At 48.7% G+C, this 22,334-nt stretch overlaps 21 non-coding genes and 2 pseudogenes across 21 annotated transcripts; 22 read left to right on the top strand and 1 right to left on the bottom strand.

Annotated features, from left to right (window-relative positions):
• The first annotated feature begins 193 nt into the window (after positions 1–193).
• On the top strand, positions 194–357 carry LOC135013608 (U1 spliceosomal RNA). Its single transcript, XR_010212260.1, has one exon. It is a non-coding gene; the product is annotated as a U1 spliceosomal RNA (small nuclear RNA).
• A 152-nt stretch (positions 358–509) lies between these two features.
• Positions 510–651, top strand: LOC135013553 (U1 spliceosomal RNA; annotated as a pseudogene).
• A 694-nt stretch (positions 652–1,345) lies between these two features.
• Positions 1,346–1,509, top strand: LOC135013365 (U1 spliceosomal RNA). Its single transcript, XR_010212043.1, has one exon. It is a non-coding gene; the product is annotated as a U1 spliceosomal RNA (small nuclear RNA).
• Positions 1,510–1,661: 152 nt separating this feature from the next.
• Positions 1,662–1,825, top strand: LOC135013524 (U1 spliceosomal RNA). The gene has a single exon (XR_010212194.1). It is a non-coding gene; the product is annotated as a U1 spliceosomal RNA (small nuclear RNA).
• A 671-nt stretch (positions 1,826–2,496) lies between these two features.
• LOC135013641 (U1 spliceosomal RNA) lies at positions 2,497–2,660 on the top strand. The gene has a single exon (XR_010212293.1). It is a non-coding gene; the product is annotated as a U1 spliceosomal RNA (small nuclear RNA).
• Positions 2,661–2,812: 152 nt separating this feature from the next.
• Positions 2,813–2,975, top strand: LOC135013607 (U1 spliceosomal RNA). The gene has a single exon (XR_010212259.1). It is a non-coding gene; the product is annotated as a U1 spliceosomal RNA (small nuclear RNA).
• Positions 2,976–3,645: 670 nt separating this feature from the next.
• LOC135013430 (U1 spliceosomal RNA) lies at positions 3,646–3,809 on the top strand. Its single transcript, XR_010212105.1, has one exon. It is a non-coding gene; the product is annotated as a U1 spliceosomal RNA (small nuclear RNA).
• A 152-nt stretch (positions 3,810–3,961) lies between these two features.
• On the top strand, positions 3,962–4,124 carry LOC135013512 (U1 spliceosomal RNA). The gene has a single exon (XR_010212182.1). It is a non-coding gene; the product is annotated as a U1 spliceosomal RNA (small nuclear RNA).
• A 674-nt stretch (positions 4,125–4,798) lies between these two features.
• On the top strand, positions 4,799–4,962 carry LOC135013408 (U1 spliceosomal RNA). The gene has a single exon (XR_010212083.1). It is a non-coding gene; the product is annotated as a U1 spliceosomal RNA (small nuclear RNA).
• Positions 4,963–5,114: 152 nt separating this feature from the next.
• LOC135013465 (U1 spliceosomal RNA) lies at positions 5,115–5,277 on the top strand. The gene has a single exon (XR_010212137.1). It is a non-coding gene; the product is annotated as a U1 spliceosomal RNA (small nuclear RNA).
• Positions 5,278–5,951: 674 nt separating this feature from the next.
• LOC135013423 (U1 spliceosomal RNA) lies at positions 5,952–6,115 on the top strand. The gene has a single exon (XR_010212098.1). It is a non-coding gene; the product is annotated as a U1 spliceosomal RNA (small nuclear RNA).
• Positions 6,116–6,267: 152 nt separating this feature from the next.
• LOC135013511 (U1 spliceosomal RNA) lies at positions 6,268–6,430 on the top strand. Its single transcript, XR_010212181.1, has one exon. It is a non-coding gene; the product is annotated as a U1 spliceosomal RNA (small nuclear RNA).
• A 674-nt stretch (positions 6,431–7,104) lies between these two features.
• Positions 7,105–7,268, top strand: LOC135013404 (U1 spliceosomal RNA). The gene has a single exon (XR_010212080.1). It is a non-coding gene; the product is annotated as a U1 spliceosomal RNA (small nuclear RNA).
• Positions 7,269–7,420: 152 nt separating this feature from the next.
• Positions 7,421–7,583, top strand: LOC135013464 (U1 spliceosomal RNA). Its single transcript, XR_010212136.1, has one exon. It is a non-coding gene; the product is annotated as a U1 spliceosomal RNA (small nuclear RNA).
• Positions 7,584–8,257: 674 nt separating this feature from the next.
• Positions 8,258–8,421, top strand: LOC135013351 (U1 spliceosomal RNA). Its single transcript, XR_010212030.1, has one exon. It is a non-coding gene; the product is annotated as a U1 spliceosomal RNA (small nuclear RNA).
• A 152-nt stretch (positions 8,422–8,573) lies between these two features.
• Positions 8,574–8,736, top strand: LOC135013483 (U1 spliceosomal RNA). Its single transcript, XR_010212156.1, has one exon. It is a non-coding gene; the product is annotated as a U1 spliceosomal RNA (small nuclear RNA).
• Positions 8,737–9,404: 668 nt separating this feature from the next.
• LOC135013415 (U1 spliceosomal RNA) lies at positions 9,405–9,568 on the top strand. The gene has a single exon (XR_010212091.1). It is a non-coding gene; the product is annotated as a U1 spliceosomal RNA (small nuclear RNA).
• A 152-nt stretch (positions 9,569–9,720) lies between these two features.
• Positions 9,721–9,861, top strand: LOC135013596 (U1 spliceosomal RNA; annotated as a pseudogene).
• Positions 9,862–10,555: 694 nt separating this feature from the next.
• Positions 10,556–10,719, top strand: LOC135013374 (U1 spliceosomal RNA). Its single transcript, XR_010212052.1, has one exon. It is a non-coding gene; the product is annotated as a U1 spliceosomal RNA (small nuclear RNA).
• A 152-nt stretch (positions 10,720–10,871) lies between these two features.
• On the top strand, positions 10,872–11,034 carry LOC135013463 (U1 spliceosomal RNA). Its single transcript, XR_010212135.1, has one exon. It is a non-coding gene; the product is annotated as a U1 spliceosomal RNA (small nuclear RNA).
• A 674-nt stretch (positions 11,035–11,708) lies between these two features.
• On the top strand, positions 11,709–11,872 carry LOC135013340 (U1 spliceosomal RNA). Its single transcript, XR_010212019.1, has one exon. It is a non-coding gene; the product is annotated as a U1 spliceosomal RNA (small nuclear RNA).
• A 152-nt stretch (positions 11,873–12,024) lies between these two features.
• LOC135013462 (U1 spliceosomal RNA) lies at positions 12,025–12,187 on the top strand. Its single transcript, XR_010212134.1, has one exon. It is a non-coding gene; the product is annotated as a U1 spliceosomal RNA (small nuclear RNA).
• Positions 12,188–21,656: 9,469 nt separating this feature from the next.
• Positions 21,657–21,819, bottom strand: LOC135013395 (U1 spliceosomal RNA). Its single transcript, XR_010212072.1, has one exon. It is a non-coding gene; the product is annotated as a U1 spliceosomal RNA (small nuclear RNA).
• Between the last annotated feature and the right edge of the window lie 515 nt (positions 21,820–22,334).

The following is a 22,334-nucleotide window of genomic DNA, read 5'->3' as shown; positions in this document are numbered from 1 at the left end:
TGCATTTGGTTTGTTGTTTGGGGGTGCTTCAGTATTAGGCAGCCTTCTGCCCTCCCATGTTCATCTGAAAATATGTGTTCTCCCTGCAGTTGTTGTCCCCAGATGAGAGTTCCCTTGTGCTGCCTCAGTTGAATCTCCTTTACTTGACAGAGATGTGCCTGAGCAGCGGCCCTCCCCAGCCCTATCCCAAATCATACTTATTTTGCATAGGAGATACCATGGTCATGAAGATTGTTCTCCCAGGGTTAGGTTAATTCATTGCATTCTGGGTATGCTGACCCCTGTGATTTCCCCAAATGTGGGAAACTCAACTGCATTATTTGTGGTAGTGGGGGACTGTGTTTGTGCTTTCCTCTGGTCAGCTCTGGTAAAAGTCAGATTTCTTTGTCTCAGATCTTCCTCTAGCCTTGTTCTTCTTTCGAGAGTTCCCTTGTGTTGCCTCAGTTGGATCTCCTTCACTTGACAGGGGGGTGCCCGAGCAGCGACCCTCCCCAGCTCTAGCCCAACTCCTACTTACCTGCCAGGTGAGATACTATGATCATGTAGGTGCTTCTCCCAGGGCAAGGCTCACCCATTGCACTCTGGGTGTGCTGCCCCTGCGATTTCCCCAAATGTGGGAAACTTGACTGCATAATTTGTGTTTCCCCTGGTCGGCTCTCATATAATTCAGATCTCTTTGTCTCAGGTCTCTCTCCAGCCTAGTTTGCTGTCTGTTTCCACTTCTTTTTTCTTGAGCCCCTCCCTTCTATACCCTTGTGGACTCTCTTGACTTCTCCTCCTGTCTGCTTACTTTGTGCCTTCCAACGCACAATGCAAACTACAGGTAGTGCTGCAGGGCCCACACCCTTTTACTTGCCTTTCAGAGCAGCTCTGGAGCTGTTACAGTGCCCAGCTGCTGCAAGAAATCAGCTTGAATGCTTCAGGGGCTGGGGCATAGCCAACATGAGCCCCACACCGACGGAGGGTGGAGGTGTTTAATGCGAACTAAGGGTCATCCAAGCGCCGCAAAAGGCCGCCATGCCCTGCATACCCCTTTTCTCTTTTCATATGCAGATGAGGGTTCCAGCCAACTTTGGCCCACTGCTTGGATGACATCACCGTATGCAAATCCGTCTTCTGCAGACCTTCCCCCAGGAATGCTTGTACTATTTGTTGCATTTGGTTTGTTGTTTGGGGTGCTTCAGTATTAGGCAGCCTTCTGCTCTCCCATGTTCATCTGAAAATATGTGTTCTCCCTGCAGTTGTTGTCCCCAGATGAGAGTTCCCTTGTGCTGCCTCAGTTGAATCTCCTTTACTTGACAGAGATGTGCCTGAGCAGCGGCCCTCCCCAGCCCTATCCCAAATCATACTTATTTTGCATAGGAGATACCATGGTCATGAAGATTGTTCTCCCAGGGTGAGGTTCATTCATTGCATTCTGGGTATGCTGACCCCTGTGATTTCCCCAAATGTGGGAAACTCGACTGCATTATTTGTGGTAGTGGGGGACTGTGTTTGTGCTTTCCTCTGGTCAGCTCTGGTAAAAGTCAGATTTCTTTGTCTCAGATCTTCCTCTAGCCTTGTTCTCTTTTTGAGAGTTTCCTTGTGCTGCCTCAGTTGGATCTCCTTCACTTGACAGGGGGGTGCCCGAGCAGCGACCCTCCCCAGCTCAAGCCCAACTCCTACTTACCTGCCAGGTGAGATACTATGATCAGGAAGGTGCTTCTCCCAGGGCAAGGCTCACCCATTGCACTCTGGGTGTGCTGCTCCTACGATTTCCCCAAATGTGGGACACTTGATTGCATAATTTGTGTTTCCTCTGGTCGGCTACTCGTATAATTCAGATCTCTTTGTCTCAGGTCTCTCTTTAGCCTAGTTTGCTGTCTGTTTCCACTTCTCTTTTCTTGAGCCCCTGCCTTCTATGCCCTTGTGCACTCTCCTGACTTCTCCTGTCTGCTTACTTTGTGCCTTCCAACGCACAATGCAAACTACAGGTAGTGCTGCAGGGCCAACACCCTTTTACTTGCCTTACAGAGCAGCTCTGGAGCTGTTACAGTGCCCAGCTGCTGCAAGAAATCAGCTTGAATGCTTCAGGGGCTGGGGCATAGCCAACATGAGCCCCACACCGACGGAGGGTGGAGGTGTTTAATGCGAACTAAGGGTCATCCAAGCACCGCAAAAGGCCGCCATGCCCTGCATAACCCTTTTCTCTTTTCATATGCAGATGAGGGTTCCAGCCAACCTTGGCCCACTGCTTGGATGACATCACCGTATGCAAATCCGTCTTCTGCAGACCTTTTCCCAGGAATGCTTGTACTAGTTGTTGCATTTGGTTTGTTGTTTGGGGGTGCTTCAGTATTAGGCAGCCTTCTGCTCTCCCATTTTCATCTGAAAATATGTGTTCTCCCTGCTGTTGTTGTCCCCAGATGAGAGTTCCCTTGTGCTGCCTCAGTTGAATCTCCTTTACTTGACAGAGATGTGCCTGAGCAGCGGCCCTCCCCAGCCCTATCCCAAATCATACTTATTTTGCATAGGAGATACCATTATCATGAAGATTGTTCTCCCAGGGTGAGGTTCATTCATTGCATTCTGGGTATGCTGACCCCTGTGATTTCCCCAAATGTGGGAAACTCGACTGCATTATTTGTGGTAGTGGGGGACTGTGTTTGTGCTTTCCTCTGGTCAGCTCTGGTAAAAGTAAGATTTCTTTGTCTCAGATCTTCCTCTAGCCTTGTTCTTTTTTCGAGAGTTTCCTTGTGCTGCCTCAGATGGATCTCCTTCACTTGGCAGGGGGGTGCCCGAACAGCGACCCTCCCCAGCTCTAGCCCAACTCCTACTTACCTGCCAGGTGAGATACTATGATCAGGAAGGTGCTTCTCCCAGGGCAAGGCTCACCCAATGCACTCTGGGTGTGCTGCTCCTAAGATTTCCCCAAATGTGGGACACTTGATTACATAATTTGTGTTTCCTCTGGTCGGCTCTCGTATAATTCAGATCTCTTTGTCTCAGGTCTCTCTCCAGCCTAGTTTGCTGTCTGTTTCCACTTCTCTTTTCTTGAGCCGCTCCCTTCTATGCCCTTGTGCACTATCCTGACTTCCCCGTCTGCTTACTTTGTGCCTTCCAACGCACAATGCAAACTACAGGTAGTGCTGCAGGGCCCACACCCTTTTACTTGCTTTACAGAGCAGCTCTGGAGCTGTTACAGTGCCCAGCTGCTGCAAGAAATCAGCTTGAATGCTTCAGGGGCTGGGGCATAGCCAACATGAGCCCCACACCGAAGGAGGGTGGAGGTGTTTAATGCGAACTAGGGGTCATCCAAGCGCCGCAAAAGGCCGCCTTGCCCTGCACACCCCTTTTTTATTTTCATATGCAGACGAGGGTTGAAGCCAACTTTGACCCACTGCTTGGATGACATCACCATATGCAAATCCATCTGTGGCAGGCCTTCCCCCAGGAATGCTTGCACTAGTTGTTGCATTTGGTTTGTTGTTTGGGGGTGCTTCAGTATTAGGCAGCCTTCTGCCCTCCCATGTTCATCTGAAAATATATGTTCTCCCTGCAGTTGTTGTCCCAAGATGAGAGTTCCCTTGTGCTGCCTCAGTTGAATCTCCTTTACTTGACAGAGATGTGCATGAGCAGCGGCCCTCCCCAGCCCTATTCCAAATCATACTTATTTTGCATAGGAGATACCATGGTCATGAAGATTTTTCTCCCAGGGTGAGGTTCATTCATTGCATTTTGGGTATGCTGACCGCTGTGATTTCCCCAAATGTGGGAAACTTGACTGCATTATTTGTGGTAGTGGGAGACTGTGTTTGTGCTTTCCTCTGGTCAGCTCTGGTAAAAGTCAGATTTCTTTGTCTCAGATTTTCCTTTAGCCTTGTTCTTCTTTCGAGAGTTCCCTTGTGCTGCCTCAGTTTGATCTCCTTCACTTTACAGGGGGGTACACGAGCAGCGACCCTCCCCAGCTCTAGCCCAACTCCTACTTACCTGCCAGGTGAGATACTATGATCATGAAGGTGCTTCTCCCAGGGCAAGGCTCACCCATTGTACTCTGGGTGTGCTGCTCCTGCGATTTCCCCAAATGTGGGAAACTTGACTGCATAATTTGTGTTTCCCCTGGTCGGCTCTCGTATAATTCAGATCTCTTTGTCTCAGGTCTCTCTCCAGCCTAGTTTGCTGTCTGTTTCCACTTCTCTTTTCTTCAGCCGCTCCCTTCTATACCCTTGTGCACTATCCTGACTTCTCCTCCCGTCTGCTTACTTTGTGCCTTCCAATGCACAATGCAAACTACAGGTAGTGCTGCAGGGCCCACACCCTTTTACTTGCCTTACAGAGCAGCTCTGGAGCTGTTACAGTGCCCAGCTCCTGCAAGAAATCAGCTTAAATGCTTCAGGGGCTGGGGCATAGCCAACATGAGCCCCACACCGAAGGAGGGTGGAGGTGTTTAATGCAAACAAGGGGTCAGACAAGCGCCGCAAAAGGCCACCATGCCCTGCACGCCCCTTTTCTGTTTTCATATGCAGACGAGGGTTGAAGCCAACTTTGACCCACTGCTTGGATGACATCACCATATGCAAATCCATCTGCGGCAGGCCTTCCCCCAGGAATGCTTGCACTAGTTGTTGCATTTGGTTTGTTGTTTGGGGGTGCTTCAGTATTAGGCAGCCTTCTGCCCTCCCATGTTCATCTGAAAATATGTGTTCTCCCTGCAGTTGTTGTCCCCAGATGAGAGTTCCCTTGTGCTGCCTCAGTTGAATCTCCTTAACTTGACAGAGATGTGCCTGAGCAGCGGCCCTCCCCAGCTCTATCCCAAATCATACTTATTTTGCATAGGAGATACCATGGTCATGAAGATTATTCTCCCAGGGTGAGGTTCATTCATTGCATTCTGGGTATGCTGACCCCTGTGATTTCCCCAAATGTGGGAAACTTGACTGCTTTATTTGTGGTAGTGGGGGACTGTGTTTGTGTTTTCCTCTGGTCAGCTCTGGTAAAAGTCAGATTTCTTTGTTTCAGATCTTCCTCTAGCCTTGTTCTTCTTTCGAGAGTTCCCTTGTGCTGCCTCAGTTGGATCTCCTTCACTTGACAGGGGGGTGCCCGAGCAGAGACCCTCCCCAGCTCTAGCCCAACTCCTACTTACCTGCCAGGTGAGATACTATGATCATGAAGGTGCTTCTCCCAGGGCAAGGCTCACCCATTGCACTCTGGGTGTGCTGCCCCTGCGATTTCCCCAAATGTGGGAAACTTGACTGCATAATTTGTGTTTCCCCTGGTCGGCTCTCGTATAATTCAGATCTCTTTGTCTCAGGTCTCTCTCCAGCCTAGTTTGCTGTCTGTTTCCACTTCTCTTTTCTTGAGCCGCTCCCTTCTATGCCCTTGCGCACTATCCTGACTTCTCCTCCTGTCTGCTTACTTTGTGCCTTCCAACGCACAATGCGAACTACAGGTAGTGCTGCATGGCCCACACCCTTTTACTTGCCTTACAGAGCAGCTCTGGAGCTGTTACAGTGCCCAGCTGCTGCAAGAAATCAGCTTGAATGCTTCAGGGGCTGGGGCATAGCCAACATGAGCCCCACACCAAAGGAGGTTGGAGGTGTTTAATGCAAACTAGGGGTCAGCCAAGCGCCGCAAAAGGCCACCATGCCCTGCACGCCCCTTTTCTCTTTTCATATGCAGACGAGGGTTGAAGCCAACTTTGACCCACTGCTTGGATGACATCACCATATGCAAATCCATCAGCGGCAGGCCTTCCCCCAGGAATGCTTGCACTAGTTGTTGCATTTGGTTTGTTGTTTGGGGGTGCTTCAGTATTAGGCAGCCTTCTGCCCTCCCATGTTCATCTGAAAATATATGTTCTCCCTGCAGTTGTTGTCCCCAGATGAGAGTTCCCTTGTGCTGCCTCAGTTGAATCTCCTTTACTTGATAGAGATGTGCATGAGCAGCGGCCCTCCCCAGCCCTATTCCAAATCATACTTATTTTGCATAGGAGATACCATGGTCATGAAGATTTTTCTCCCAGGGTGAGGTTCATTCATTGCATTTTGGGTATGCTGACCCCTGTGATTTCCCCAAATGTGGGAAACTTGACTGCATTATTTGTGGTAGTGGGAGGCTGTGTTTGTGATTTCTTCTGGTCAGCTCTGGTAAAAGTCAGATTTCTTTGTCTCAGATTTTCCTTTAGCCTTGTTCTTCTTTCGAGAGTTCCCTTGTGCTGCCTCAGTTGGATCTCCTTCACTTTACAGGGGGGTACCCGAGCAGCAACCCTCCCCAGCTCTAGACCAACTCCTACTTACCTGCCAGGTGAGATACTATGATCATGAAGGTGCTTCTCCCAGGGCAAGGCTCACCCATTGTACTCTGGGTGTGCTGCTCCTGCGATTTCCCCAAATGTGGGAAACTTGACTGCATAATTTGTGTTTCCCCTGGTCGGCTCTCGTATAATTCAGATCTCTTTGTCTCAGGTCTCTCTCCAGCCTAGTTTGCTGTCTGTTTCCACTTCTCTTTTCTTCAGCCGCTTCCTTCTATACCCTTGTGCACTATCCTGACTTCTCCTCCCGTCTGCTTACTTTGTGCCTTCCAATGCACAATGCAAACTACAGGTAGTGCTGCAGGGCCCACACCCTTTTACTTGCCTTACAGAGCAGCTCTGGAGCTGTTACAGTGCCCAGCTGCTGCAAGAAATCAGCTTGAATGCTTCAGGGGCTGGGGCATAGCCAACATGAGCCCCACACCGAAGGAGGGTGGAGGTGTTTAATGCAAACTAGGGGTCAGTCAAGCGCCGCAAAAGGCCACCATGCCCTGCACGCCCCTTTTCTGTTTTCATATGCAGACGAGGGTTGAAGCCAACTTTGACCCACTGCTTGGATGACATCACCATATGCAAATCCATCTGCGGCAGGCCTTCCCCCAGGAATGCTTGCACTAGTTGTTGCATTTGGTTTGTTGTTTGGGGGTGCTTCAGTATTAGGCAGCCTTCTGCCCTCCCATGTTCATCTGAAAATATGTGTTCTCCCTGCAGTTGTTGTCCCCAGATGAGAGTTCCCTTGTGCTGCCTCAGTTGAATCTCCTTAACTTGACAGAGATGTGCCTGAGCAGCGGCCCTCCCCAGCTCTATCCCAAATCATACTTATTTTGCATAGGAGATACCATGGTCATGAAGATTATTCTCCCAGGGTGAGGTTCATTCATTGCATTCTGGGTATGCTGACCCCTGTGATTTCCCCAAATGTGGGAAACTCGACTGCTTTATTTGTGGTAGTGGGGGACTGTGTTTGTGTTTTCTTCTGGTCAGCTCTGGTAAAAGTCAGATTTCTTTGTTTCAGATCTTCCTCTAGCCTTGTTCTTCTTTTGAGAGTTCCCTTGTGCTGCCTCAGTTGGATCTCCTTCTCTTAACAGGGGGGTGCCCGAGCAGCGACCCTCCCCAGCTCTAGCCCAACTCCTACTTACCTGCCAGGTGAGATACTATGATCATGAAGGTGCTTCTCCCAGGGCAAGGCTCACCCATTGCACTCTGGGTGTGCTGCCCCTGCGATTTCCCCAAATGTGGGAAACTTGACTGCATAATTTGTGTTTCCCCTGGTCGGCTCTCGTATAATTCAGATCTCTTTGTCTCAGATCTCTCTACAGCCTAGTTTGCTGTCTGTTTCCACTTCTCTTTTCTTCAGCCGCTCCCTTCTATACCCTTGTGCACTATCCTGACTTCTTCTCCCGTCTGCTTACTTTGTGCCTTCCAATGTACAATGCAAACTACAGGTAGTGCTGCAGGGCCCACACCCTTTTACTTGCATTACAGAGCAGCTCTGGAGCTGTTACAGTGCCCAGCTGCTGCAAGAAATCTGCTTGAATGCTTCAGGGGATGGGGCATGGCCAACATGAGCCCCACACCAAAGGAGGGTGGAGGTGTTTAATGCGAACTAGGGGTCATCCAAGCACCGCAAAAGGCCGCCATGCCCTGCACGCCCCTTTTCTCTTTTCATATGCAGATGAGGGTTGAAGCCAACTTTGACCAACTGCTAGGATGACATCACCGTATGCAAATCCGTCTTCTGCAGAACTTCCCCCAGGAATGCTTGCACTAGTTGTTGCATTTGGTTTGTTGTTTGGGGGTGCTTCAGTATTAGGCAGCCTTCTGCCCTCCCATGTTCATCTAAAAATATGTGTTCTCCCTGCAGTTGTTGTCCCCAGATGAGAGTTCCCTTGTGCTGCCTCAGTTGAATCTCCTTTACTTGACAGAGATGTGCATGAGCAGCGGCCCTCCCCAGCCCTATTCCAAATCATACTTATTTTGCATAGGAGATACCATGGTCATGAAGATTGTTCTCTCAGGGTGAGGTTCATTCATTGCATTTTGGGTATGCTGACCCCTGTGATTTCCCCAAATGTGGGAAACTTGACTGCATTATTTGTGGTAGTGGGGGACTGTGTTTGTGCTTTCCTCTGGTCAGCTCTGGTAAAAGTCAGATTTCTTTGTCTCATATTTTACTCTAGCCTTGTTCTTCTTTCGAGAGTTCCCTTGTGCTGCCTCAGTTGGATCTCCTTCACTTGACAGGGGGGTACCCGAGCAGCGACCCTCCCCAGCTCTAGCCCAAATCCTACTTACCTGCCAGGTGAGATACTATGATCATGAAGGTGCTTCTCCCAGGGCAAGGCTCACCCATTGCACTCTGGGTGTGCTGCTCCTGCGATTTCCCCAAATGTGGGAAACTTGACTGCATAATTTGTGTTTCCCCTGGTCGGCTCTCGTATAATTCAGATCTCTTTGTCTCAGGTCTCTCTCCAGCCTAGTTTGCTGTCTGTTTCCACTTTTCTTTTCTTGAGCTGCTCCATTCTATGCCCTTGCGCACTATCCTGACTTCTCCTCCTCTCTGCTTACTTTGTGCCTTCCAACGCACAATGCGAACTACAGGTAGTGCACCCACACCCTTTTACTTGCCTTACAGAGCAGCTCTGGAGCTGTTACAGTGCCCAGCTGCTGCAAGAAATCAGCTTGAATGCTTCAGGGGCTGGGGCATAGCCAACATGAGCCCCACACCGAAGGAGGGTGGAGGTGTTTAATGCGAACTAGGGGTCATCCAAGCGCCGCAAAAGGCCGCCATGCCCTGCACGCCCCTTTTCTCTTTTCATATGCAGACGAGGGTTGAAGCCAACTTTGACCCACTGCTTGGATGACATCACCATATGCAAATCCGTCTTCTGCAGAACTTCCCCCAGGAATGCTTGTACTAGTTGTTGCATTTGGTTTGTTGTTTGGGGGTGCTTCAGTATTAGGCAGCCTTCTGCCCTCCCATGTTCATCTGAAAATATGTGTTCTCCCTGCAGTTGTTGTCCCCAGATGAGAGTTCCCTTGTGCTGCCTCAGTTGAATCTCCTTTACTTGACAGAGATGTGCATGAGCAGCGGCCCTCCCCAGCCCTATTCCAAATCATACTTATTTTGCATAGGAGATACCATGGTCATGAAGATTGTTCTCCCAGGGTGAGGTTCATTCATTGCATTCTGGGTATGCTGACCTCTGTGATTTCCCCAAATGTGGGAAACGCGACTGCTTTATTTGTGGTAGTGGGGGACTGTGTTTGTGTTTTCCTCTGGTCAGCTCTGGTAAAAGTCAGATTTCTTTGTTTCAGATCTTCCTCTAGCCTTGTTCTTCTTTCGAGAGTTCCCTTGTGCTGCCTCAGTTGGATCTCCTTCACTTGACAGGGGGGTGCCCGAGCAGCGACCCTCCCCAGCTCTAGCCCAACTCCTACTTACCTGCCAGGTGAGATACTATGATCATGAAGGTGCTTCTCCCAGGGCAAGGCCCACCATTGCACTCTGGGTGTGCTGCCCCTGCGATTTCCCGAAATGTGGGAAACTTGACTGCATAATTTGTGTTTCCCCTGGTCGGCTCTCGTATAATTTAGATCTCTTTGTCTCAGGTCTCTCTCCAGCCTAGTTTGCTGTCTGTTTCCACTTTTTTTTTCTTGAGCCCCTCCCATCTATACCCTTGTGCACTATCCTGACTTCTCCTCCCGTCTGCTTACTTTGTGCCTTCCAATGCACAATGCAAACTACAGGTAGTGCTGCAGGGCCCACACCCTTTTACTTGCCTTACAGAGCAGCTCTGGAGCTGTTACAGTGCCCAGCTGCTGCAAGAAATCAGCTTGAATGCTTCAGGGGCTGGGGCATAGCCAACATGAGCCCCACACCGAAGGAGGGTGGAGGTGTTTAATGCAAACTAGGGGTCAGCCAAGCGCCGCAAAAGGCCACCATGCCCTGCACGCCCCTTTTCTCTTTTCATATGCAGACGAGGGTTGAAGCCAACTTTGACCCACTGCTTGGATGACATCACCATATGCAAATCCATCTGCGGCAGGCCTTCCCCCAGGAATGCTTGCACTAGTTGTTGCATTTGGTTTGTTGTTTGGGGGTGCTTCAGTATTAGGCAGCCTTCTGCCCTCCATGTTCATCTGAAAATATGTGTTCTCCCTGCAGTTGTTATCCCCAGATGAGAGTTCCCTTGTGCTGCCTCAGTTGAATCTCCTTTACTTGACAGAGATGTGCCTGAGCAGCGGCCCTCCCCAGCTCTATCCCAAATCATACTTATTTTGCATAGGAGATACCATGGTCATGAAGATTATTCTCCCAGGGTGAGGTTCATTCATTGCATTCTGGGTATGCTGACCCCTGTGATTTCCCCAAATGTGGGAAACTCGACTGCTTTATTTGTGGTAGTGGGGGACTGTGTTTGTGTTTTCCTCTGGTCAGCTCTGGTAAAAGTCAGATTTCTTTGTTTCAGATCTTCCTCTAGCCTTGTTCTTCTTTCGAGAGTTCCCTTGTGCTGCCTCAGTTGGATCTCCTTCACTTGACAGGGGGGTGCCCGAGCAGCGACCCTCCCCAGCTCTAGCCCAACTCCTACTTACCTGCCAGGTGAGATACTATGATCATGAAGGTGCTTCTCCCAGGGCAAGGCTCACCCATTGCACTCTGGGTGTGCTGCCCCTGCGATTTCCCCAAATGTGGGAAACTTGACTGCATAATTTGTGTTTCCCCTGGTCGGCTCTCGTATAATTCAGATCTCTTTGTCTCAGGTCTCTCTCCAGCCTAGTTTGCTGTCTGTTTCCACTTCTCTTTTCTTTAGCCGCTCCCTTCTATACCCTTGTGCACTATCCTGACTTCTCCTCCCGTCTGCTTACTTTGTGCCTTCCAATGCACAATGCAAACTACAGGTAGTGCTGCAGGGCCCACACCCTTTTACTTGCCTTACAGAGCAGCTCTGGAGCTGTTACAGTGCCCAGCTGCTGCAAGAAATCAGCTTGAATGCTTCAGGGGATGGGGCATGGCCAACATGAGCCCCACACCAAAGGAGGGTGGAGGAGTTTAATGCGAACTAGGGGTCATCCAAGCGCCGCAAAAGGCCGCCAAGCCCTGCACGCCCCTTTTCTCTTTTCATATGCAGATGAGGGTTGAAGCCAACTTTGACCCACTGCTTGGATGACATCACCGTATGCAAATCCGTCTTCTGCAGAACTTCCCCCAGGAATGCTTGCACTAGTTGTTGCATTTGGTTTGTTGTTTGGGGGTGCTTCAGTATTAGGCAGCCTTCTGCCCTCCCATGTTCATCTGAAAATATGTGTTCTCCCTGCAGTTGTTGTCCCCAGATGAGAGTTCCCTTGTGCTGCCTCAGTTGAATCTCCTTTACTTGACAGAGATGTGCCTGAGCAGCGGCCCTCCCCAGCCCTATTCCAAATCATACTTATTTTGCATAGGAGATACCATGGTCATGAAGATTGTTCTCCCAGGGTGAGGTTCATTCATTGCATTTTGGGTATGCTGACCCCTGTGATTTCCCCAAATGTGGGAAATTTGACTGCATTATTTTTGGTAGTGGGGGACTGTGTTTGTGCTTTCCTCTGGTCAGCTCTGGTAAAAGTCAGATTTCTTTGTCTCAGATTTTCCTCTAGCCTTGTTCTTCTTTCGAGAGTTCCCTTGTGCTGCCTCAGTTGGATCTCCTTCACTTTACAGGGGGGTACCCGAGCAGCGACCCTCCTCAGCTCTAGCCCAACTCCTACTTACCTGCCAGGTGAGATACTATGATCATGAAGGTGCTTCTCCCAGGGCAAGGCTCACCCATTGCACTCTGGGTGTGCTGCCCCTGCGATTTCCCCAAATGTGGGAAACTTGACTGCATAATTTGTGTTTCCCCTGGTCGGCTCTCGTATAATTCAGATCTCTTTGTCTCAGGTCTCTCTCCAGCCTAGTTTGCTGTCTGTTTCCACTTCTCTTTTCTTGAGCCGCTCCCTTCTATGCCCTTGCGCACTATCCTGACTTATCCTCCTGTCTGCTTACTTTGTGCCTTCAAACGCACAATGCGAACTACAGGTAGTGCTGCAGGGCCCACACCCTTTTAGTTGCCTTACAGAGCAGCTCTGGAGCTGTTACAGTGCCCAGCTGCTGCAAGAAATCAGCTTGAATGCTTCAGGGGCTGGGGCAGAGCCAACATGAGCCCCACACAAAAGGAGGGTGGGGGTGTTTAATGCGAACTAAGGGTCATCCAAGCACCGCAAAAGGCCGCCATGCCCTGCATGCCCCTTTTCTCTTTTCATATGCAGATGAGGGTTCCAGCCAACTTTGGCCCACTGCTTGGATGACATCACCGTATGCAAATCCGTCTTCTGCAGACCTTCCCCCAGGAATGCTTGTACTAGTTGTTGTATATGGTTTGATATTTGATGGTGCTTCAGTATTAGGCAGCCTTCCGCCCTCCCATGTTCATCTGAAAAGATGTGGTCTCCCTGCAGTTGTTGTCCCCAGACGAAAGTTCCCTTGTGCTTCCTCAGTTGAATCTCCTTAACTTGACGGGGGAGGGGCTTCCCGAGCAGCCACCCTCCCCAGCCCTATCCCAACTCATACTTATTTTGCATATGAGATCTCTTGATCATGAAGATTGTTCTCACAGGGTGAGGTTCATCCATTATATTTTAAAATAGGAAGGTACAAATTACATATTTGAATTGCATCTATGTGTTGGATTCAAATGTCCCCCCCCCCTTCCTTTCTCAATTGTGCCCGTCAGCAGCTATTCTAAGGTTGCTGCCAATGGGTGTGACACATTAATTTCTTCTGTGGGGTACACTGGACTCCACAAGGATTCACATTGGGGTGTAGAGTAGGATCTTGATCTGAGGCACCAACCGGCTCAAAGCTTTTGACTGTTCCCAAGAAGCTCAGTGCATTCTCCTCTATAACCCCGCTTCCATGAACAGGGAGCTCAGTTTGTAGTTGGTGCCTTCAGTAGCAGGCCACTTAACAGGGGCCTGCCTCAGGCAGCCTATTCTTAGCTATTAATTTTGACAAGAAAAGAAGAACTTGTTTTATGAGAATCTACAAGGGCTGCAGCAGGCTAGGTCTAATAGACATCTTTACTGCAGCTTCATCACTCCCAGCGGCGCTGTATACTCCCGTGCCCTGGTTGCTGGGTCACTGCAGCGGAGGCTCCGGTTTCTTCCTAAGGTCAGTCACACACACACCGCCCTTCCGGATCACGAGGCCGCTGATGAAGGGGAGCGTGGCCGTAGGGGGTGGACCGTGTGCGCACTGGCGTGGACACTGATTACTGGGCAGCCGCTCCACTAGCCACCAGGTACAGTTAAGGAGCACAGGTCTGGGGGTTTTTCTCCTATATTAAACCAATTTTGTACTGCCCGCAGCGCATTGTGATAGGTAATAGGGCCTGATTCAGGTTGGATTGCAATCACAATAAGCGATCCAACTGCAAAAATTGCTAAGAGCATACGCATGTGCCTGCATTTTCTGCGGCACCCCGCAGAGAATGCGATCGCCTCTGCCTGTCAATCGGGGCAGGGGGGGAGAGGGGGGTCAGCAACACTCCATTTCCAAGTCAGGGATGGAGCGGTGCGGGGGCAAGGCTTCAAAATGGGGTCTGCAATGGAGGAGACACAGGGGGCGTGGTCACAGCGGCTGTATGACATCACATTCAGCCGCTGTGATCACAAAAATGGTGGCGGCTTCCTGCGCGCACATACAGTCTGCACCAGCAGGAGGCTACACCATTTTTTATGATCACGCTGAACTGCAGTGCGACTGCAATTACAGCATGGTCAAGAAGGGAGGCGTCATGCTGGGTGGCCATTAGAGATGAGCGGGTTCGGTTCCTCGGAATCCGAACCCGCCCGAACTTCACCCTTTTTTGCACGGGTCCGAGCAGACTCGGATCCTCCCGCCTTGCTCGGTTATCCCGAGCGCGCCCGAACGTCATCATCCCGCTGTCGGATTCTCACGAGACTCGGATTCTATATAAGGAGCCGCGCGTCGCCGCCATTTTCACACGTGCATTGAGATTGATAGGGAGAGGACGTGGCTGGCGTCCTCTCCGTTTAGATTAGAAGATAGAGACGAGTGACATTTGATTTACTACTAATTTGGGGAGCAGTTGAACTTGTCAGGAGTACTCAGTAGTGCAGAGTTTTGCTGATAGTGACCACCAGTTTTATTATTTATAATCCGTTCTCTGCCTGAAAAAAAACGATACACATACCATATATGTGCTCAGCCTCAGTGTGCTGCATGATATATCATCTATGTATATCTGACTGTGCTGAGTGCTCACTGCTCACACAGCTTAATTGTGGGGGAGACTGGGGAGCAGTTATAGCAGGAGTACAGTGCACACTTTTGCTGCCAGTGTGACCACCAGTATATTGTCTGCCTGAAAAAGTTAAACACTCCTGTGGTGTTTTTTTTTTTATTCTATAAACGCATTCTGCTGACAGTGTCCAGCAGGTCGGTCATACATTATATTATATAAATATTTACCTGCAGTAGTGTTATATATTTTTTTCATCTCTATCATCTTTATCATCTCTATATTAGCAGACGCAGTACGGTAGTCCACGGCTGTGGCTATCTCTGTGTCGTCAGTGCTCGTCCATAATTGTATACCTACCTACCTGTGGTGGGTTTTTTTTTTCTATCTTCTTCATACTAGTAGTTTAGGAGTCTGCTGACAGTGTCCACCAGGTCCATCATTATATTATATACCTACAGTAGTAATATATTTATTATATTATCTATACTAGCAGACGCAGTACGGTAGTCCACGGCTGTGGCTATCTCTGTGTCGTCAGTGCTCGTCCATAATTGTATACCTACCTGTGGTGGGGTGTTTTTTTCCTATCTTCTTCATACTAGTAGTTTAGGAGTCTGCTGACAGTGTCCACCAGGTCCGTCATTATATTATATACCTACAGTAGTAATATATTTAGTATATTATCTATACTAGCAGACGCAGTACGGTAGTCCACGGCTGTACCTACCTCTGTGTCGTCACTCGTCCATAATTGTATACCTAACTGTGGTGGGGGTTTTTTTTCTATCTTCTTCATACTAGTAGTTTAGGAGTCTGCTGACAGTGTCCACCAGGTCCGTCATTATATTATATACCTACAGTAGTAATATATTTAGTATATTATCTATACTAGCAGACGCAGTACTGTAGTCCACGGCTGTACCTACCTCTGTGTCGTCACTCGTCCATAATTGTATACCTACCTGTGGTGGGGTTTTTTTTTCTATCTTCTTCATACTAGTAGTTTAGCAGTCTGCTGACAGTGTCCACCAGGTCCGTCATTATATTATATACCTACAGTAGTAATATATTTAGTATATTATCTATGCTAGCAGACGCAGTACGGTAGGCCACGGCTGTGGCTATCTCTGTGTCGTCAGTGCTCGTCCATAATTGTATACCTACCTACCTGTGGTGGGTTTTTTTTTCTATCTTCTTCATACTAGTAGTTTAGGAGTCTGCTGACAGTGTCCACCAGGTCCGTCATTATATTATATACCTACAGTAGTAATATATTTAGTATATTATCTATACTAGCAGACGCAGTACGGTAGTCCACGGCTGTACCTACCTCTGTGTCGTCACTCGTCCATAATTGTATACCTACCTGTGGTGAAGTTTTTTTTCTATCTTCTTCATACTAGTAGTTTAGCAGTCTGCTGACAGTGTCCACCAGGTCCGTCATTACATTATATATACCTACAGTAGTTATATATATTTTTTTTTATATCATTAATTATCATCTCTATACTAGCAGACGCAGTACGGTAGGCCACGGCTGTGGCTATCTCTGTGTCGTCAGTGCTCGTCCATAATTGTATACCTACCTACCTGTGGTGGGTTTTTTTTTTCTATCTTCATCATACTAGTAGTTTAGCAGTCTGCTGACAGTGTCCACCAGGTCCGTCATTATATAATATATACCTACAGTAGTTATATATATATTTTTTTTATATCATTAATTATCATCTCTATACTAGCAGACGCAGTACGGTAGTCCACGGCTGTAGCTACCTCTGTGTCGTCAGTCACTCGTCATCCATAAGTATACTAGTATCCATCCATCTCCATTGTTTACCTGAGGTGCCTTTTAGTTGTGCCTATTAAAATATGGAGAACAAAAATGTTGAGGTTCCAAAAATAGGGAAAGATCAAGATCCACTTCCACCTCGTGCTGAAGCTGCTGCCACTAGTCATGGCCGAGACGATGAAATTCCATCAACGTCGTCTGCCGAGGCCGATGCCCAATGTCATAGTACAGAGCATGTAAAATTCAAAACACAAAAGATCAGTAAAAAAAAGGACTCAAAAATCTAAATAAAAATCGTCGGAGGAGAAGCGTAAACTTGCCAATATGCCATTTACCACACGGAGTGGCAAGGAACGGCTGAGGCCCTGGCCTATGTTCATGGCTAGTGGTTCAGCTTCACATGAGGATGGAAGCACTCAGCCTCTCGCTAGAAAAATGAAAAGACTTAAGCTGGCAAAAGCACAGCAAAGAACTGTGCGTTCTTCAAAATCACAAATCCACAAGGAGAGTCCAATTGTGTCGGTTGCGATGCCTGACCTTCCCAACACTGGACGTGAAGAGCATGCACCTTCCACCATTTGCACACCCCCTGCAAGTGCTGGAAGGAGCACCCGCAGTCCAGTTCCTGATAGTCAGATTGAAGATGTCAGTGTTGAAGTACACCAGGATGAGGAGGATATGGGTGTTGCTGGCGCTGGGGAGGTGAGGTGGTTTGTTTAAGTCAGGCACCCGGGGAGACACCTGTTGTCCGTGGGAGGAATATGGCCATTGACATGCCTGGTGAAAATACCAAAAAAAACTGCTCTTCGGTGTGGAAGTATTTCAACAGAAATGCGAACAACAGGTGTCAAGCCGTGTGTTGCCTTTGTCAAGCTGTAATAAGTAGGGGTAAGGACGTTAACCACCTCGGAACATCCTCCCTTATACGTCACCTGCAGCGCATTCATCATAAGTCAGTGACAAGTTCAAAAACTTTGGGCGACAGCGGAAGCAGTCCACTGACCAGTAAATCCCTTCCTCTTGTAACCAAGCTCACGCAAACCACCCCACCAACTCCCTCAGTGTCAATTTCCTCCTTCCCCAGGAATGCCAATAGTCCTGCAGGCCATGTCACTGGCAATTCTGACGAGTTCTCTCCTGCCTGGGATTCCTCCGATGCATCCTTGAGTGTAACGCCTACTGCTGCTGGCGCTGCTGTTGTTGCTGCTGGGAGTCGATGGTCATCCCAGAGGGGAAGTCGTAAGACCACTTTTACTACTTCCACCAAGCAATTGACTGTCCAACAGTCCTTTGCAAGGAAGATGAAATATCACAGCAGTCATCCTGCTGCAAAGCGGATAACTGAGGCCTTGGCATCCTGGGCGGTGAGAAACGTGGTTCCGGTATCCATCATTACTTCAGAGCCAACTATAGACTTGATTGAGGTACTGTGTCCCCGGTACCAAATACCATCTAGGTTCCATTTCTCTAGGCAGGCGATACCGAAAATGTACACAGACCTCAGAAAAAGACTCACCAGTGTCCTAAAAAATGCAGTTGTACCCAATGTCCACTTAACCACGGACATGTGGACAAATGGGGCAGGGCAGACTCAGGACTATATGACTGTGACAGCCCACTGGGTAGATGTATTGACTCCCGCCGCAAGAACAGCAGCGGCGGCACCAGTAGCAGCATCTCGCAAACGCCAACTCTTTCCTAGGCAGGCTACGCTTTGTATCACCGCTTTCCAGAATACGCACACAGCTGAAAACCTCTTACGGCAACTGAGGAAGATCATCGCAGAATGGCTTACCCCAATTGGACTCTCCTGTGGATTTGTGGCATCGGACAACGCCAGCAATATTGTGCGTGCATTATATCTGGGCAAATTCCAGCACGTCCCATGTTTTGCACATACCTTGAATTTGGTGGTGCAGAATTATTTAAAAAACGACAGGGGTGTGCAAGAGATGCTGTCGGTGGCCAGAAGAATTGCGGGACACTTTCGGCGTACAGGCACCACGTACAGAAGACTGGAGCAACACCAAAAACGCCTGAACCTGCCCTGCCATCATCTGAAGCAAGAAGTGGTAACGAGGTGGAATTCAACCCTCTATATGCTTCAGAGGATGGAGGAGCAGCAAAAGGCCATTCAAGCCTATACATCTGACCACGATATAGGAGGTGGAATGCACCTGTCTCAAGCGCAGTGGAGAATGATTTCAACGTTGTGCAAGGTTCTGCAACCTTTTGAACTTGCCACACGTGAAGTCAGTTCAGACACTGCCAGCCTGAGTCAGGTCATTCCCGTCATCAGGCTTTTGCAGAAGAAGCTGGAGACATTGAAGGAGGAGCTAAGACAGAGCGATTCCGCTAGGCATGTGGGACTTGTGGATGGAGCCCTTCATTCGCTTAACCAGGATTCACGGGTGGTCAATCTGTTGAAATCAGAGCACTACATTTTGGCCACCGTGCTCGATCCTAGATTTAAAACCTACGTTGTATCTCTCTTTCCGGCAGACACAAGTCTGCAGGGGTTCAAAGACCTGCTGGTGAGAAAATTATCAAGTCAAGTGGAACTTGATCGGTCAACAGCTCCTCCTTCACATTCTCCCGCAATTGGGGGTGCGAGGAAAAGGCTCAGAATTCCGAGCCCACCCGCTGGCGGTGATGCAGGGCAGTCTGGAGCGACTGCTGATGCTGACATCTGGTCCGGACTGAAGGACCTGCCAACGATTACGGACATGACGTCTACTGTCACTGCATATGATTCTCTCACCATTGAAAGAATGGTGGAGGATTATATGAGTGACCGCATCCAAGTAGGCACGTCAGACAGTCCGTACGTATACTGGCAGGAAAAAGAGGCAATTTGGAGGCCCTTGCACAAACTGGCTTTATTCTACCTAAGTTGCCCTCCCACAAGTAGTACTCCGAAAGAGTGTTTAGTGCCGCCGCTCACCTTGTCAGCAATCGGCGTACGAGGTTACTTCCAGAAAATGTGGAGAAGATGATGTTCATTAAAATGAATTATAATCAATTGCTCCGTGGAGACATTGACCAGCAGCAATTGCCTCCACAAAGTACACAGGGAGCTGAGATGGTAGATTCCAGTGGGGACGAATTGATAATCTGTGAGGAGGGGGATGTACACGGTGATGAATCGGAGGATGATGATGAGGTGGACATCTTGCCTCTGTAGAGCCAGTTTGTGCAAGGAGAGATTAATTGCTTCTTTTTTGGTGGGGGTCCAAACCAACCCGTCATTTCAGTCACAGTCGTGTGGCAGACCCTGTCACTGAAATGATGGGTTGGTTAAAGTGTGCATGTCCTGTTTATACAACATAAGGGTGGGTGGGAGTGCCCAAGGACAATTCCATCTAGCACCTCTTTTTTCTTTCATTTTTCTTTGCGTCATGTGCTGTTTGGGGAGTGTTTTTTGGAAGGGCCATCCTGCGTGACACTGCAGTGCCACTCCTAGATGGGCCAGGTGTTTGTGTCGGCCACTTGGGTCGCTGAGCTTAGTCACACAGCTACCTCATTGCACCTCTTTTTTTCTTTGCGTCATGTGCTGTTTGGGGAGTGTTTTTTGGAAGGGCCATCCTGCGTGACACTGCAGTGACACTCCTAGATGGGCCAGGTGTTTGTGTCGGCCACTTGGGTCGCTGAGCTTAGTCACACAGCTACCTCATTGCGCCTCTTTTTTTCTTTGCGTCATGTGCTGTTTGGGGAGTGTTTTTTGGAAGGGCCATCCTGCGTGACACTGCAGTGCCACTCCTAGATGGGCCAGGTGTTTGTGTCGGCCACTTGGGTCGCTGAGCTTAGTCACACAGCTACCTCATTGCGCCTCTTTTTTTCTTTGCGTCATGTGCTGTTTGGGGAGTGTTTTTGGAAGGGCCATCCTGCGTGACACTGCAGTGCCACTCCTAGATGGGCCAGGTGTTTGTGTCGGCCACTTGGGTCGCTGAGCTTAGTCACACAGCTACCTCATTGCGCCTCTTTTTTTCTTTGCGTCATGTGCTGTTTGGGGAGTGTTTTTTGGAAGGGCCATCCTGCGTGACACTGCAGTGCCACTCCTAGATGGGCCAGGTGTTTGTGTCGGCCACTTGGGTCGCTGAGCTTAGTCACACAGCTACCTCATTGCGCCTCTTTTTTTCTTTGCGTCATGTGCTGTTTGGGGAGTGTTTTTTGGAAGGGCTATCCTGCGTGACACTGCAGTGCCACTCCTAGATGGGCCAGGTGTTTGTGTCGGCCACTTGGGTCGCTGAGCTTAGTCATCCAGCGACCTCGGTGCAAATTTTAGGACTAAAAATAATATTGTGAGGTGTAAGGTGTTAAGAATAGACTGAAAATGAGTGGAAATTATGGTTATTGAGGTTAATAATACTTTGGGATCAAAATGACTCCCAAATTCTATGAACAAGGGAAAATGTCATCATCCCGCTGTCGGATTCTCGCGAGATTCGGATTCCATATAAAGAGCTGCGCGTTGCCGCCATTTTTACTCGTGCATTGAAGAGAGAGCGGAGAGGACGTGGCTATGTTCTCTCAGTGGAAATCTCAATATCAGTGCTCAGTATCAGTGGATACTTATTGCTGCTCAGTAATACTAGTAGTGTGTCTCTCCTGCTCAGTGTCAGTTCTCAGTAGTATCCTCATCAGTGCTCAGTATCACTGCTCATTGTCTTGTGCTGCATTGTTGTGCTCAGCATACTACAGTACATTACTAATAGTCCAGTGCTGCATCTTGCTGCTCAGTGTCAGTTCTAGTATCCTCATCAGTGCTCACTATCACTGCTCATTGCATTGTGGTGTTCTGTATACTACAGTAACATAGTAATATAGTAACATATAGTAACATAGTTTTTGAGGTTGAATAGAGGCAAATTGCCCATCGTGTTCAACCTGTTTTAAGTTGTGATGATTCTACATACTTGCTTAATAATGTATTATGACTAGTTAGCTACTACAACTCATGTTACCCCCGGATTAACCATGTTGATATTTTAAGTATTATAAACTTGGATAGCTTTTTCATTCAGAAATGTATCCATTCCTTTTTTAAATCCAATTACAGAGTCCGCCATTACCACCTTCCCTGGCAGGGAATTCCACATCCTGATTGCCCTAACAGTGAAGATCATAGTATCTCACCTGGCAGGTAAGTAGGAGTTGGGCCAGAGCTGTGGAGGATTGCTGCTCGGGCACCCCCTGTGAAGTGAAGGAGATCCAACTGAGGCAGCACAAGGGAACTCTCGAAAGAAGAACAAGGCTAGAGGAAGATCTGAGACAAAGAAATCTGACTTTTACCAGAGCTGACCAGAGGAAAGCACAAACACAGTCCCCCACTACCACAAATAATGCAGTCGAGTTTCCCACATTTTGGAAATCACAGGGGTCAGCATACCCAGAATGCAATGAATGAACCTCACCCTGGGAGAACAATCTTCATGACCATGGTATCGCCTATGCAAAATAAGTATGATTTGGGATAGGGCTGGGGAGGGCCGCTGCTCAGGCACATCTCTGTCAAGTATAGGAGATTCAACTGAGGCAGCACAAGGGAACTCTCATCTGGGGACAACAACTGCAGGGAGAACACATATTTTCAGATGAACATGGGAGGGCAGAAGGCTGCCTAATACTGAAGCACCCCCAAACAACAAACCAAATGCAACAACTAGTACAAGCATTCCTGGGGGAAGTTCTGCAGAAGACGGATTTGCATACGGTGATGTCATCCAAGCAGTGGGCCAAAGTTGGCTGGAACCCTCATCTGCATATGAAAAGAGAAAAGGGGCATGCAGGGCATGGCGGCCTTTTGCGGCGCTTGGATGACACTTAGTTCGCATTAAACACCCCCACCCTCCTTCGGTGTGGGGCTCATGTTGACAATGCCCCAGCCCCTGAAGCATTCAAGCTGATTTCTTACAGCAGCTTGGCACTGTAACAGCTCCAGAGCTGCTCTGTAAGGCAAGTAAAAGGGTGTGTAGTTTGC

This window comes from Pseudophryne corroboree, unplaced genomic scaffold (assembly GCF_028390025.1).
Source record: "Pseudophryne corroboree isolate aPseCor3 unplaced genomic scaffold, aPseCor3.hap2 scaffold_271, whole genome shotgun sequence".
NCBI classification, from domain to species: domain Eukaryota; kingdom Metazoa; phylum Chordata; class Amphibia; order Anura; family Myobatrachidae; genus Pseudophryne; species Pseudophryne corroboree.
The sequence above is the reverse complement of the archived record's forward strand: the minus strand, read 5'-3'. Positions and strand labels throughout refer to the sequence as shown.